The 15,171-nt window shown below is 51.5% G+C and overlaps 1 long non-coding RNA gene across 2 annotated transcripts in view; it reads left to right on the plus strand.

Annotated features, from left to right (window-relative positions):
- LOC108961733 (uncharacterized) overlaps positions 1-10,732 on the plus strand; it is a 38,709-nt gene extending 27,977 nt beyond the window's left edge. The window contains exon 8 of one of the 2 annotated variants that reach the window (XR_007780583.1): positions 9,459-10,732. This is a non-coding gene — a long non-coding RNA (uncharacterized LOC108961733). Of the gene's footprint in view, positions 1-454; positions 876-9,458 lie in introns of those variants that run through there. The other variant, XR_007780584.1, reaches the window with a different exon arrangement.
- The last annotated feature ends 4,439 nt before the right edge of the window (positions 10,733-15,171 follow it).

The following is a 15,171-nucleotide window of genomic DNA, read 5'->3' on the forward strand; positions in this document are numbered from 1 at the left end:
AGCTGCTCTCCTTTGAAGCCCTCTGAGCCTCTCAGGGAGGAGTCAGAGTTTAGGACAGCAGAAACATCATCATCTCCCCAGCATGGTGCTGGGGGTCAGGCCACCCTGGCTTTGGGCAGTTGCAGGAGAGGGTAGATGGCAAATCCATGGTTTTATGGAGTGGTGCTGGTGGTCTCTTACCAGCACAGGGTTTGACAAGTGGCAGTGAGAGGTGTTGGATATTTCCATGGTGGTTGGGAGCATCTCAGGGTGAGGGTTTGGCTCGTGGTGCTGCTGGTTGGACACAGAGGGGACCACAGAGAGCAAGGGGCAGGTTTTGGAGCAGAGCACTTCAACAACATCTCTGCCATGCTGGATGTTGTTTATCCTTGGATCTGGTGCTCTTGATTTAGAGGCTGGAAGAGCCAGGAAGGCTCACTGTATTCCAGAAGTGGCCACATCTTCCTTCCCACAGCTGCTGGGATGAGAGTCACCCGTGTGCCTGGGGAGCAGCACCGTGTCCCCAGCCGGCTCTCCTGCCTTGACAACACCAAACCAAACATCACCTGCCTCAGCTGAGCGGGCTGCAGAGGAAGATCAGGCTGCCCAGGTGGAAAGTTTCCCAGGGAAAATATCAGAGCCCTGTTTTCTTTCTGCTTAATGAACGCTGTGACCCTCGCTCCCCAAGTTATTCCAGCAATGCCCCAGGATCCTAATTAAGGCTGAGCCCAGCAGCTCTTGGCATTGTGTAAACACATGGGAAGACTCTAGGAAGCTTCTCATCCAGTTTGGTTTAGGCAAATGCATCCATTGAAACTCTCCTCTTTTTTTTTTTTCCCCCTTAACTTTTTCAGCAGCCCCACAATGGAGGCTTTCATCTCCACCTCTTGTGTGTATTCCAGTGTCATGCCCTCTGCTTTCAAAGGCTTAGGTTTGCCTTTAATTGTGTCGAGAGCCTTTGTCTCTAAGCCTTTAATAATGGATTTTTTTCCCTCCTCTGCCAAAAGAGGAATTTTGTTTCTTTGCTGGCTTTTCTTCTAAAGCTGAAGTGACAGTTCCCTCTTCTTGGTGAGATTTACAAAGCTTATCTTTTAATTTTCAAGAGCCAAACAGCAGAGGGAGGGGGGAGCAATGAAACGTCATCGTGGCTTTTAAACGCTGTCTGTCGCTAGGAGAAGGCTTAATGATCTGGAAATAAATAAACTGCAAACTCAGGGGCTGCTTCCATTTACTGACACCAAACTGCTGCTCCTGCTGGGGACAAGGATGGGGCCAAAGCTGGCACGTCCTGATAGCTCCTTTCCTCTGGGCACAGCCAGGATGGAATCCTGGCATGGTTTGGGTTGGAAGGCACCTTAAAGATCATCCAGTTCCACCCCCCTGTCATGGAACATCTTCCACCATCCCAGGGTGCTCCAGGCCCCAATATCCAGCCTGGCCTTGGACACTTCCAGGGATCCAGGGGCAGCCACAGCTTCTCTGGGAATTCCAGCCCAGCCCATCCCCACCCTCCCAGGGAACAATCCTTTCCCATAACTGTGGCAGGAAGCTGAGGCACGAGGAAGGAAATAACCTGTGTCCAGCTTGAGGGATGATTGGAGCTCATCTCCAAGGATTTGAAATGAGAAAGCCAAGAGGAATATCGTGTTCCTTCTCCCCTGAACTCACTGTCAAATCCTGCCCACCTGTTACACCTCATGGCTGGCAGGGTTTGCCTCAGCTCCGGGGTGGGGACAGCCCTGGGGTTGCCATCAGGGCTCTGGGGGATGAGGTGGGACAGGAGGATCTTCCAATATTTCCTGCCTATCCCCCAGCCCATGGTGGTTGTGCAGGAAACACAGGTCTGGGGAGGGGTTGTGTTCCCACTGAACAAGGCACAAATGGATTAAACTGCTTTGTGTTGTTTGAACACTGATTTACCCCAGCTGGGCTGGTGCTAGAGCAGGTCTGAAGTTGAGAGTGGGATTTGCTCCATGGGATTTTATTTTTTATTTTGAGTGTGACAACTCAGAGCAATGTGACAACAGCAAATGTCCTGGAGAGGGGTTGTCTTCCCCCAGGTCTGGGGAGGGGTTGTGTTCCCACTGAACAAGGCATAAATGGATTAAACTGTTTTTTGTTGGTTGAACACTGACTTAGCCCAGCTGGGCTGGTGCTAGAGTACTGGGTCTGAAGTTGAGAGTGGGATTTGCTCCGTGGGATTTTATTTTTTTTTTACTTTGAGTGTGACAACTCAGAGCTGGTTTGCGGTGACTGCAGTGGGACAGCCAGGGTTGAAATGAGTTCCAGCAGAGAGAAATTGTGTTTTCCAGCTGCTTCCAGGGGTTGTGTGCTTCATCCCTCGGGACTGCCATCCTCAGCCTCAGCGATGAAGGATTGGTGGAGCAGGGAACTCCAGGTCTCTCACAAGGATCCCAGGGATCCTGAAGGCATAAATCCTTGGGCACACCACTGACTGTTGTGATTATTGAGGGAAATGGGCTTCCCAGAAGATGCCTTTCACTTTAATTATGAAATAAATAAGGAAGAAACCTTCTGCCTGGCTGAGCTGGCAGCTCAGGAACAGATCCAAGGGAAGCCAACAGAGCTGTCAGTTTTCCAGCCTGTTTGCCCCTTCTCTGGAGCACCCTGGAATGTGTCTGGGAGCTGGGCTCTGTGCAGGAAGCAGAGGGACAGGCACTGCTGAGTGCCCTGCTTGTCCTTGGATGGGCACAGCACGGCCCAGACCCCCCCAGAGTGTGCTCTGCCATCAGAAGCTGGGGCTTCTTGCTGCCCAGGAGATTTCTCCAGGCTCAGGTCACTCCCACTCATGCAGAATTTGTGGAAAATGAGCTCTGGATCACCTGGTGAGAGGTTCCTCATTTCAGGAGCAAACAGGCAGAGGATGCAGGCAGGGGATGGGAGGTGCAAGGCACAAAGTGTTGTTAGAGGACACAGCCTCAAGCTACGTCAGGGAAGGGATAGGTTGGATATTAGGAAAAAATTTTTCACCAAAAGAATAATAAAGTACTGGAATGCTCTTCCCAGGGAGGCAGTAGAATCACCATCTCTGGATGTGTTTAAAAAACCACTGGCCATGGCCCTTGGTGCTATAGTCTAGCTGAGGTGTCAGGGCATAGGCTGGACTCGATGATCTTAGAGGTCCATTCCAACCTCATCATTCTGGGATTCTGTGTTCTGTCCTGGCAGGAGCAGTCCCTGGGAGCTGGAGCTGTGCTGGAAGGGCAGCCAGCCATGACAGACCAGCTGGGGGTGCTAACAGGCCACAGGACACCCCACCCTCCTGCCAAGCCATTCACAGCTTTATTCGGGTGCCTTCAGCTCTTTATTCCACCTCCCTTCCCGAGGCTGCGTGGCAGAGCTGTGCTGTCCCTCTGGCTCGGTGGCACTGCAGCCACAGGGCTGTTCCTGCTGAGCTCGGGGTCCTCTCACTTGCTGGGGCACCAAACTGCTTCCAGGCCTCTGGGAAAGGGGATGGATGAGAGCTGGGGTGGCTTGGAGGGGAACCTCACCCTCCCAACCACTGCTTTATGCAGCACAGAATCCCCTCTGTCCTGGAAAGACCGAAGGGTTTAATCCCAAAATAGACATCTCAACAAAATTCCTTTTTTTGAAAGCATCTGAAAGCTGCTGCTGTCATTTCAGGCAGAGGGAACTCCTTCTGAAACCTCAGGAGCTGCTGTGTGAAATGGGATCATCTCCTGCCAGGGAGATCCAGCACCCACGTGCTGTTGGATTCAGCTCCTCTCTGACTCAGAGATGGGGTAACTGAGAGGTGTTTTAAAAACTTTTATTCCATTTTCAGTCTCCAGTGAAGGGTGAGACAATTCAGATGTTATAATCCACAGCCTTACTATTAGAAGTTAACTATTTCCTAATTACAAAACACTGTAGGTGTTTCTTGGCCCATCAGCTTTGTTGTAAACCTAAATTTAATAATCTAATAATCTAAAATTACTCTTCATGGGCCCTAATACAATGCATCTTTCATAGTTCTATTTCTCCAAAGTATCCAGTCTTATTTGCAAGGCCACACTTTGAAACTTGTTTCTAGTTCAGTTTCTCTCTCAACAATGTTTGTCTAATTCTATGGTATTTTAAAGTCATTTTTAAGTTATTTTTTAATCTCAAGGTTTGCATACAAATGTGTAGTATGTGAGCCTCCTGGCAGGTTTTGAGGATTTCCTACAAATCCATTTCTCACAATGTGCTTTCCCAGATTCTCATTCCTCATCCCAGACCCTCATTCCCATCCCAGCTCCTGATCCCATCCTGGCCCCTGAGTGATGCAGTGCCTCTCCTGAGCACTGGGAATTTGGCTGAAATCCCAGTTTAGCAGCACAGGCAGCTCTGTGATGGCTCTGTGGTGGTTTTAGTGCTCAGGTTCGTGGCTCTAAACCTGGACAGCAACACATGGCAAATAACTCACAAGGCCTGGCTTGTTTCAGCTCATTTTTAACACTTTATTTATTTATTTTTATTTAATTATATATTACTTTTTTTTTTTTTAATTCTTTCTTTTTTCAACCTGCCTCCCTTTGCATTTGAATTTCATTCCCCTGCCCACAAAACCCAGCCCAAACCTCCAGGTTCTCCAGCAGCCATTCCAGATCCAGGCTTTGAAGGGGGGATGGTTTCCCATTGCCAGAGGGCAGGGTTAGAGTTAGATGGGATATTGGGAAGGAATTAATCCCTGTGAGGGTGGGCAGGCCCAGAGCAGCTGTGGCTGTCCCTGGCTCCCTGGAAGTGTCCAAGGCCAGGTTGGATGGAGCTTGGAGCAGCCTGGGATAGTGGAAGGTGTCCCCAGAATGGCAGGGAGTGGAATGGGATGGGCTTTAAGTCCCTTCCAGCCCAACCCATTCAATGATACTATGAAATTAATAAGATTGCTCCTTTCCACAATCATTTTTCACACTTTTGGGGGTTCTGCCCTCCTTGCAGACCCAGTTCTAGGTCATGAGGAGGAGGATGGAGCTCTCGTGGGCAGCCCAGGCAGGCTCATCCCAAACCAGCGCCTTCCTCCTGCTGCCCACCAGCTGACCAGACAAAGAGCTGTGCCTGAGCCAAGCAGCCTGTACTGCTGCAGGCTGCCAGCTTTGGAAACTGCAAAAATCTCCCTGAGATGAAAGGATCAGGAACCTCCAGCTGCTGGAATTCCTCTGCTCTTTGATCCGCTCCGCTTCCCAGCGCCTTCGCTCCCTGAGCTCCCGGCAGCTGGACAGGCTGGTTCCCACAGAGGGAATTCCAGCGTGAATGGAACCTTCCAGACCTTTTCCCCTTGCCCTTCCCTGGCTGAGAGCCTAGAGGAAGCCCAGTCAGTGTCCAGGCATGCAGCATGCCAGGGCTTTGGAGGAGTGCATGGGCTCAGGTGGATGCATAAGGAATTAGGTGGCATTTTTAGGAGAAGGCATCCTGAAAGGAGGAAAAGGAGGAGCAGGAGGAGCACTCCCAGTGCCTGGGACCAGCACAACCAGTTCAAAGGGAGCTGTGTGACCACTAGGAAATGCCTGTCGTGCTGGGAATTGTCATAATGCCACACATTAAATGAAGCAACCACTCACTGAAAGGAAAAAAACAAACAAGTGGAAGGGAACTGGAGAGGGTGTTTGGGTTTCTTTTAAGAGGGAAAGAATTATTAGGAGTCCAAGGAGGTTGTAGAGCCCCTTCCAGTGCTTAAAGAGATTCTGAGAGACCTGGAGAGGGACTCACAACAAGGGCCTGCAGTGACAGCACAAGGGGGAATGGCTTCCCACTGCCAGAGGGCAGGACTGGATGGGATATTGGGAAGAAATCTTCCCTGTGAGGGTGGGCAGGCCCTGGCACAGGCTGAAGAGAAGCTGTGGCTGCCCCTGGATCCCTGGAGGTGGTCAAGGTCAGGCTGGATAGGGCTTGGACCAGCCTGAGATGGTGGAAGGTGTCCCTGCCCATGGAACAAGATGATCTTTAAGGTCTCTTCCAACCCCAACCATTCAGTGACTCTGATTTGGTGTTTTAATTGTTATTGACAGTCAGCTTGTTAGGAAAGCAACATCTCCCTACTGCATAGAAGTTATCCATTCAAACCACACTGTTTTTCCTGCTGTACCCCTTTTCCCCACCTTTCCAGAGCAGCAGGCTGCTCACTCCCAGCCCTGGTGTTTTGCCATGGTGGGTGCAGCTGATGGGGTCGAGGCCACCACGATTTCCTGAACCTTGCCCTGAACAGCCTCTGGGACAGGGTGTAGACTGTGATGCTCCCTGTCCTGGCAGGCAAACCCTCAAATCCCCAAAATGTAAGGCTCGTAATCACCTTTCAGGTGGGACTGAGGGCTCTGAGGGTGGGATGCCCTGTCCTGTTTGAATGACACTCATGTCACACCGGAGGGCACCGCGCTGGGGTGCAGGGCCAGCAGCCCCCCAGCTGTGCTGAACACAGGGGATATGTCATTTCTATGGTGACACAGCCTCCAGAGCACCTAATCTGGATTTATTGAGGTCATAAGAGTGACTTAGCACGGCGCTCCCCAGACTGCAGGATAAATAGAAGTCTTCTATTTATAAAGCTGCCAATCTGGCACCGCTCGCACTGAGCACTAAAAATAAGACTTTGTGCAAAGCGAGCTGGATTGATGGGTGCTCTCCTGGCATTGTCTGTGAAGCAGCCCCTCATCCTGTGGCACACTCAGTGCTTGGCAGGGATCCTGCAGAGCTTTGCTGAGCTCTCCGTGGGGCTGAGTCTGGCTCTCACCTGCATGGCAGAGGTTCCTCCTTCCTCTTTGGGTGGTCTGACCACATCCCCACAATCTCTGTGAGCTTGGGGCAGGAATGATGAGTTCTGGTATTGCAGCTGGATGAGCAGAGCCCAGGGAGAAGGGAGTTGGTTGAGCTGGAGCTGCTTGGGGCAGGTTTCTGTTCCGCCCAAGTCACATCCTTCTCTCCAGAGCAGGAGGATGTGTCAGACAGCGAGGCTGGCACAGCAGCACAGGCAGCCCCAGCCTGGCACAGTCACTGCAGTAGCCCCAGGTACCCCAGGAAATGGAGCTGGGTTAATCTGTGAAGTGATCTGTTTGTTTAAGCTGCAGATAAACCCACTGTGCAAAGATCCACCGAGGATCTTCCCTCCTGGGAGTGAAGTGAACTCACCTTCCAACTTTACCGAGTTCAACTCCAAAGGTGATTTTTGCTTTAATATGAAATCTTATTGCTGTTTAACTCACCCATGTTAAAATCTTAGTTTCCCCCTGCCAGCCCACCTAGACCCTGTTCTTTGTAATGTGAGTGGCTCCAATAGTTGTTCTTTTTGACAACAAAGCAGAAACCTGGATTTTATCATTACCACTGTTGTGTAAAAGATCTTAAAGCAGATACCTGCTGTTGTGATTTAACACCTGCCTGGCTTCTCTTACAACATTTCCTGAGGTTGAATTTATGTTCAGAGCCCTTCAGGCTCCCCTTTCCTGCTGTTTCCTGCTGCTGAGGTCTGTGACCATCCCTGTTGGATCTGTCTGCCCCACACACAGCTCTGCTGGCAGGAACAGAATCACAGAATGTCCAGAGCTGGAAGGGACCCACAGGGATCATCAGCTCCAATTCCTGATCCTGCACAGGACACCCATGGTGGGAGGTGCCAAAGGGGCTCCTCACAGGTCTCCTCTCAGCAGAGCTGGCTGCAGGAGGTGACCCAGAGGAGAGGAGCAGCTTCTGCTCCATCAGCTGCTGCCCAGGAGCCCCGTGGCCACTTTGTTGTGCTCCTGGGGCAGAGGAGAGCACGGTGCCCATCCCATGGTTTGAGCTGGAATGTGGGATCAGACCTGACACAGAACTGCCAGATGTTGGTGTTCCCCTAAACTCCCCTAAACTCAGGTTTGTTGGGTTTTCCTTTTTCTGCCTGGGATTTCACTCATTTTGGAGAGGGTAGAAGCCACACAGAGGAAAAGTCATTCTCAAGCCTCCTGACCCAAAGGAGACAACAAGAATTCATGATGGGGTCTGAAAAGGAAGAGGAGGAGGAGGAGGAGGAGGAGGAGCTGGTCTTGAATGCTGGCTCACAGAGCATGGGGAGGCTGTGACCTGGAGGGGACCAGCAGGGACACACCTGCCTACACCATGGTGCTGTGGGTGGTCACACCAGGCTAGACCACTCAAAATCCAAGACTGGGAATGAACTGCAGCCCTCCAGAGCTGCCTGCAGAAGTCTGGAGCCCGGGGAGGGGGACAGTGAGTGCTAGGCAGGCAGGTGGCAGCTTGGTGGCAATTGCACAGTTGGGCAGCCTTGGAGAAGAGAGCCAGAAGGCCAAGCCATTCCAGCACAGTGAGTGCAGTTAAGTGCTGCCATATGGCTCCTTTTGCAGAGGAAGAAGCACACAGGGAGTGAGGGATCCCACTGCTTTTCCTTGGAAATGAACTTTCTGTTTCTCCTGCAAGCGCTGGGAAAGCTTGGTGGCCAAAGGAGTTGGCAATTTCAGAGCCATGGGGGATGCAGGAATTCCTCATGGATATTCTCTTGTTCTGCCTCAGCCACCCTGGAGGGCATTCCTAAGGGTGGAAAACCTGAGGTCGGATCAGGCAGAGGGAGGAAAAAGTGTTGCTCAGTGATGGGGGTTAAACCCCTGCCATGCCAGGTGTGGAGGGAGGGGGAGGAGGAGGTTGCTGCTGGCTAAAAAGTGCTTTGACCTGTTAGAAACCACTGCAGCCAGAAAAGCAGATTTCAACAGTTTGATTTCCTGCAGGGCTTTTGATGGAAGTTGGGAGGAGAGTAGGCAAATGTTTTCCAGCAAGGGCAGGAAAGAAAACAGTGGGATTTTCTGCTTCATTTACTAAATCCATTGCTTTTGTCCCCAGCCTGCCTTAACCCTTTCATCTCCACCAACATCTCTGGGGTTACCAACACAGGCAGAAAACTGACCTGCTGGCAAAACTTTTGCTTCAGTGCTTCTCTTGTTGCAGATGGAGAATGAAAGGCAACAAATGGGCAAAAATCAGAGCCTGGGTAGCAGGGTTAAGTCATGAATTTTGGCAGTGCAAGGCTGGACTCGGTGATCTTAGAGGCCTTTTCCAACTTTGGTGATCCCAAGAGGTTGGGAAAACAGCAGCTGTGGTGTCAGAGCAATCCTGAGCAGAGAGGAGAGTGCTCCTTTTGGGGAAGAGCATCCTTGGCTGAGCAGCCCCTGGGGAAAGGCTGGGAGCTGCAGCAGGGACAGCCGGTGGGTGGGAGGAGGGAGGATGTGGAGCTTTGCAGCAGGGCAGCCAGAACCACGAGTGCTGGGGGGCTGGGGATCTCTGGGGGCTGGAGGCTGGGCTTTGCTTACTTGTGGATTGCACTGGTAGGGGAAGATTTCTTCTCCCACATACCAGGCCTGTTCCAGAGCAAACCCCACAGCTCCCAGTCTGCAGCTCTGTCTGTTTGCTTGGGTTTTAAATCCCAGCTCTGAAATCACAGCAGTGCACAGAATATCTGCTTTTAGCCCTTGCAAAAGGGCCTTTTTTTTTTTTTCCAAAAGGTTTGCCACCAGGTCTGCTGGTGAAGAAGGAAGCTTTCAAACCATGGAAGCCTAGAAAACAGAAGGAAACAAACACCTGGGACCAATTAAAACATCTCCAGCAAGCCACCAGGGTTTGGGGACATTCCCAATGCTGCAGTGCATGTGGCTGGCAGGATCAAAACTCCAAACCACAGCTCCCACCATGGCCTCTGCCACAGTCAGGCTTAGGGACCACAGAATCCCAGAATGGTTTGGGGTGGAAGAGACTTAAAGCCCATCTTATTCCACCCCCTGCCATGGCAAGGATGCCTCCCACTGTCCAAGGGTGCTCTAAGTCCTGTCCAGCCTGGCTTTGGACACTGCCGAGGATTCAGGGGCAGCCACAGTTCCTCTGGGCACCTGTGCCAGGGCCTGCCCACCCTCCCAGGGAAGATTTCTTCCCAATCCATCCCTGCCCTCTGGCAGTGGGAGCCATTCCCTGTGTCCTGTCCCTCCATCCCTTGTCCCCAGTCCCTCTCCAGCTCTCCTGGAGCCCCTTCAGGCCCTGGAAGGGGTTTTGGGGTCTCCTTGGAGCCTTCCCCTCTCCAGGTGAGCCCCCCCAGCTCTGCCAGCCTGGCTCCAGCCCTTGAGCATCCCCATGGACTCTCTCCATGTCCTTCCTGTGCACTTGTTCTCCCTTCAAGCCAATGCTGGTGCCTGAGCTGTGCTTTTCCTGCTGCATGTCCAGCTGGCCTCTCCTGGCCTGGCCATGGCTCCACTGCCACCAGTGTCCCCTGCCAGGTGCCTTTGCACAGCTCTGACTCCCCAGCAGGTTTCCTCACGCACCCTCTCCACACCCAGCTCTCCCTCTTTGCATTATTAACTCCCACAGCATGCAGCTCCTCTCCCACAGAGTCTGTCTTTTCCCTCTGCCTTCCCCCAGCTCCACAGGCTCCCCTGTAATTATTGCAGCCACCACTGGCCCAGCCAGTGGCACAGAAAGCCACCGAGCCCTTGGCAGGCCCATGCAGTCCACGTCGGCAGGGTGTGGATTCACAGAGGTCTCACAGACAAATTTTACGGAAAATCCTTTTGCCAGCATCTTTTCTCCTGAGAAGCTTCAGCTTCTCCATGTTTTGCTGCTTTGGAATGTGATTTGGGGAATTGTTTACCCAGCATGTGAAATTGTTTTTACTTGATGACCAATGACAGTCACCTGTGTCAAGGCTGTGAGAGGTCACAAGATTTTATTATCATTCCTTTCTATTCCTTGCTAGCCTTCTGATGAAATAATTTCTTCTATTCTTTTACTCTAGTTTTAATACATCATTTTCTTTTAATATAATATGTATAATAAAATAATAAATCAGCCTTCTGAAACATGGAGTCAAGGTTCTCATCTCTTCCCTCGTCCTGGGACCCCTGTGAACACCAGCACACAGAGGCTCTCTGCACCAGCTCAGCTTGGTTTGAGATCCAGGAGAAAATTCCAAGGCTGGCAGGGTGGGAGGCATCCATGAACATGGGAGGGAGGCAGGCAGGTGCCATGCAGGCTGTGCATCCCAGCTGGAGTTTGCCTGGCTGGGCACATGGACAATCTGCACTGCTTGCATTCATCCCAGTCCTGGTTCTCACCTGAACAAAACATGTTCAGGACCCCGTGGGGATTTAAAAACAATTAGCAGCACAAATGTTGGGTTTAATCCTGCTGGATGCTTCTTTTTTCCTGTCCCCATCCATCTCAGTATGTCTCATATGTAATTTTTTTTTTTAAAAAGAGGGGATGCTCCACCTTGGAGGTTGGATGGGGCTTGGAGCCACCTGGGCTAGTGGAAGGTGTCAGGGGGTGTGCAAACCCAGAGCACTGGGAATATTTCTGTGTCTGCTCTGGGGTGCCCTGACCCCCAGGGGAGCACTGACTTTGACCCTCATCCATGGAGAAAGTTTCCTAGAGCTCAAGACAGACTGGAATCCACCAAAGTGTGAAATTGATTATAGAGAGCAGTGTAGGTGTATCACTGGGTGAGAAATTGAGGGTTTGGGGTTTTTAGTATCTCGTGGATGGAAGCAAGATGGATGGCACAGGTGTTGTCCTGGGTTTCTTCTTCATCTTCTTCTTCCTCCTTCTCCATGGGTTTGGGTGGCATTTTGTAATTGGGCAGAAAAGTTCCCATTGCAGCTCTGTGGGATCAGTTATTGGGTTAAAAGAGAAAATAATCCAGGTGTCAGTTCTTAATTGGATGGTTTAGCTTTAAAAGACCTTGGAACAAGAGGGTGTTGGCCATTTTTACGGCGTGCTGAGCCTGGTGTGGACAGTGTGCAAAACTTTAGATAAGATAACAATAAACAAGAACCTGAAGACCGAAAAAATCCAGTGCATCTCTTTCCTGACCCAAGACTGCTCCAGGAGGGTCTCCCCAGACAGGGGAGCCCCCTGGCAGGGCCCAGCCTGAGCCCCAGAAATCAGGAAATTGGCAACAGGTACCCTGGCAAGGGGGTGGAATGGGATGGGCTGTAAGTGCCCTTCCAACTCCAACATTCTGTGATGATCCCATGACCTGGGAGCTCTCCCCTCTGCCCTGGTGGCACCCAAAGCCATGCTTCAGTGGCTGGGAGTGGCTCTGTGATCCGTGGGTCGCTGAGCACTCATGGGAAGAGATCCCACAGATTATCTCCTTCCATGGCGGAAATATTCCACTTATTTTTATCCTCATTTCCTGCCTGCCAGCCAGTTAATTATCCCTCAGAGGACTTTCTCTGCAAGTCTTTTTTGGGAAGGAAACTTGGCAAGTGCTGCCTGAATGTCCTTGTCCATTTAAATGAGAACAGTGGAGTCAATTTTAGTACCTTCTGGAGAAAAAGACTTTTTTCTCTTTCCATGCCCCCCCCCTTTTTTTTTTTGGTGGTTTTTTGGGTTTTTTTGGTTGGTTTTTTTTTTTTTTTTTTTGGGGAGGCTGTGGTTGTTTTTCCCTGTTTGTGTCAAGCTGCCAGGAGCCGTTTTCCTGCCTGGATCTTCTCTTCCATGATGCACATGCAGGCAGCCTTCTCTGCAGGGAGAGGGTGAAGAGGAGTCCTTGCACTCCAGAATATCCATGGATGGACTCCTGGGCTCGCTCCAGACCTGCTCATCCAGGGCTGGGGCCATCCCTCTGCCCTCCTGATCATCAGCCTCCTCCATGGATGTCCTTGAGGAAGCATTTAAAAATGCAAACCATCTTTGTTGCCGTAGCAACCACTCCTCTGGAAATTGGGATGATGGGTGGCTCTGGGAGGTCAGAGCTGCCTTCTGAGAGGTGCTGGGTGCTGGTGGCAGCAGCACAGGGCACAGCTGCCTTTCCCTGGCTTTCCCTGGCTGCTGGAATCCCACTGCCAGGCCTTGGTGATTCCCAATCACCTTTCACAGATATTTCTTGTAGCCACCAGCACGAGCTCTAGTGGAAGGTGTCCCTGCCCACGGCAGGAGGGTGGAATGAGATGGGCTTCAAGGTCCCTCCCAACTCAAATCATTCTGGAATTCCACAATCCCTCAGGCTCCTGCAGTCCCCAACTGGGTTTTAGTGCCAGCCCAATCTGCAGCCAAAGGAGCTCTCTAGATGGGCACCCAAGGCTGAATTGTCTCAAGGCTGCCATGTGAAACCACAGAAGGTGGTGGCTGCCTCCTCCCTGCTGTCACCTGTCCCTTTGCCTTGCAGGGACCAGACCCTGCAGTCCCCAGCTCTTGCAGAGACAGGGGGCTCACACAGGGCTCTCCCTGCTGTGCCTGGGGTGAGACACCTCAGCTCTCTTGTTCAGCATTCCCATCATGGCAGGGGGAGCCTGCCCAGCCTCCTGAAGCTGCAGAGCAGAGTGGGAAGACAGCAAAGTGCTGGCAGCAAACCCACTGCTACCCTCCCCTGCTTCCAGAGCTGCAGCTGGTTGAGATCACTGGATTATTCCCAATTTGTGGAGTCTATTTTCATGGAGACAGATAGGGAAGGTTGGGTTATCCTCTTTGGATGCTGGCTTTTGGCAGTCAAAGATGGATTCTGGAATTGTGTGCTAGAAGGGACCAGGGAGGGACTGAGTGTTTCAACACCTCCAGAAGCCCACGCCAAACGAGATGGGTGCTTTGTAATACACCATCCCTGCAGTCTCTGTATCCTGAACTCAAATGGGCTCTGGATCAAACCCCAAGGAAAGGGTGCCAGGGTTGGCATTGTGCTGCTGGAATTGCCCTCCTGGGTCTTACCTTTATGAGACGGTGTGTAAGAGCCTGAATGAGGGATGTGGGACTCCAGGGGCTCTCCAAAATGCAGTTTATTGTATCCAAGGTGTCACAGCAGCCCAGGGCCGTGGGTGACAGAGCTGTGCCCACAGCTGTCAGCTCCAGCTGCAGGCAGGCCTGGAGACCCTTTGGTTTTGGTTACATTGCATTATTTACTTTTCTTTGCTGAGCATCTTCATACAGCAGAACCAATCTATACCTGAACTATTACCTACAGCCTATCATAACTAATTACCATATTCATGTTACTGCTCTCCAGTCACTCACAGTCAGTACATCACAGTTTCAGCTAGAAGTTGTTTTTCAGTTTTCTTGCAGTGGAAAATTCTGAGACCTTTTTTCTGCTTGCCACATCAGCAGGCTTGTTTGCCTGTGCTCTCTTCCTGCTTGGTAAAAACATCTTCTTGTTTGGGGTGGGTTTATCCTTTGCTCTAAGCCATGAAACCCCTTCTAACCAACACACCCTTTGCCTCCTTAGTTATCCAGTCAGGCTGGCTCAGCAATTCTTTCCTTCTATATCAAAACTTGCTTCCATCTCTATTCCTTCTTCAGATTCTACATGTAAAAATCTTTCTGCCAAGCACACACATCTGTGAGAGTTCCTTGTCAAATTCTCATCCTTCCCAACAATGGTGTCTCCTGGTCTGGGCATTGCTTCAGGCTGCAGTGATTTCTGCTCATCTTTAAAACCATCGAACAAAGCAATTGTCGTAGTTTGAGAGGAAGTGAGATTTTTGGGATGCTGCTTTCTTCTCTGAGGCACCTCGGACATTTGGGGCTTCTCTCCTCCATGCTGACTCCTGTATCACCTCCTAAGAAGACAGTTTTCCTAGTGCAGGTTGGTGGAAATTCCCATAAAGCTGAGGAAGGGCATCAGGTCTCGACTCATAATTGATTTGGCTTCCGTCTCTCACGGGGCTTCACCAGACATTTAATGCACCAAAATTTTGCCTGGAGCAGCTCTTTCCCCGTCTCCAGGAATCACTTCCAGCCCGCTGTGATGCCGAGGCACAGCCAGGCAGAGCCTGGAAGGCGCCCAAGCACTCGCACCTTGGCAGGGTGGGGGGTGTGGGTGAATCACGGCGCTGTCTGGCCGTGGGAGGTGAGGCACAAAACGCTCCTGCTCCTTCCTTTGCAACACCCAGGGAACTCCTGCAGACACCGTGGGCCTTTCCAAAGGGTCAGCAGCTCCCCTTTGCCTCCAAGGAGCTGGGATGGTGTCTCTGTGTCCAGCAGGAATTCCTGCTGGGAGCTGTGAGCGCTCGGGAAGCGGTGCCCGAGGAAGGAGCCGCCTCTGAGATGCTGCTGGAGTGGCAGCATCCACGTCCCACGATGCATTCCTGGGAAATTCTCTCTCAGGACACTTGGATCTGCTTGCTCTTGAGTGAAATCTCCCGTCCTGCGCTGTCCAGCCACGCCCTTATCCCTGCCCTTTTCCTAGGGATGGCTGCAGAGGCCCCGAGGGCTCACAGGGATTTGTCCTTGGCA

The sequence above is a fragment of the Serinus canaria genome (assembly GCF_022539315.1).
Source record: "Serinus canaria isolate serCan28SL12 chromosome 7 unlocalized genomic scaffold, serCan2020 HiC_scaffold_29, whole genome shotgun sequence".
Classification (NCBI taxonomy): domain Eukaryota; kingdom Metazoa; phylum Chordata; class Aves; order Passeriformes; family Fringillidae; genus Serinus; species Serinus canaria.